The sequence below is a fragment of the Dendroctonus ponderosae genome, unplaced genomic scaffold (assembly GCF_020466585.1).
Source record: "Dendroctonus ponderosae isolate FM_Combo_2020 unplaced genomic scaffold, Dpon_F_20191213v2 Dpon_F_20191213_1, whole genome shotgun sequence".
Classification (NCBI taxonomy): Eukaryota; Metazoa; Arthropoda; class Insecta; order Coleoptera; family Curculionidae; genus Dendroctonus; species Dendroctonus ponderosae.
Window position 1 is genome coordinate 2,290,813 of NW_026017110.1, and position 1,299 is coordinate 2,292,111.

A 1,299-nucleotide genomic window follows, 5' to 3' on the forward strand; every position below is an offset into this window, starting at 1 on the left:
CTTGATTTTCTCAACTTTAGGATTTTGGCACTTAGACCCTTTAGAAGTTATACTCTTCAATTAGCGATTCCGAAACCTGCACTTTTCATTGTTTCATTGTAAAGTTTTTTTCTCGAGAGCACGCATATCTTTGATTATCAAGCGCAGAGAATTCGAAAAAACGAAAACAAAATGTAAAGCGAATAATTAGAGAAAAACATTAAAATAGCAGGACGAAAATTGCGAATGTTGAAGAAATTTTAAAACAGCGGAAAGTATTGAGCATTTAGCCTGAGCCTAAAACGAACCTGATGTTTCCCAATTATGGGTTTGTTTGGAATTTTAAATCTGATGATGGCGCTGTTGTCTCGCCGAAACGTTATATGAAATAAACGGTACGGACATTTTTATTTCACACTTTGTCTGAAACCCGGGAAAGAAAAATATAATAAGAATATTTGAATGTTTTCTTTCTTATGCTTGTTCCCTGTTATCACCGATTTTTTTTGAAAAACTTATTCGCCAAAAGGTAGAGTGCCTCCCAGCTAACCCCCTCTTACGGTACTACTGTAACAAAAAATTTCCTGGGGATTCACATCAGTGTCATCTGCATAAATAACAAGTCAAAATTAATTCCTGGGTTTAAATATATCAATTAATTGTTAGGTCTAGAAAGTTTATAGAATTTCCTTTATCTTCTTCGAGAGTAAATTCTATAAACTTTCTAGACCTAACAATTAATTATGATAGCAACGGGGAAATCAAAACAAATTGGTACGGAGGTATGGTCTGGTAGGTACCTGAATTATCAATCGTACGATCAAATGAAATATAAAAAAAGTGTATTAATAAACAACTATCCAAGGTCATTTTTTGAACCAATCATAAAGCAAAGGATAAACAAAATATGCAAGTCAACTAAATGGAAAAACATAAATAAAAGAAGAGAAGGTGATATCAAGTATATATTATTACCATATATTTCGGAAATTAACACAAAAATAAAGAAATATATTCAAACCACATAATATCAACATAGCAGAAAAAACTAAAAACACCTTAGCAAATGAATGTTTCACAAAATTTAAACCTAGGATTGACAAGTTAGACACGCCTAATGTAATTTACAAAATAGACTGTTTGAATTGTGATAACACGTACATGGGTCAAACAGGACAATATCTAAAGAAAAGAATATACGAACATAAGTATAGCCTAAGAAAAAATAACGAAAATGGTACAGCATTAGCACAGCATGCACAACAGAAGTTGCATAATTTTGATTTTGATAACACAAAAATACTGATTAACGAGAGTAAT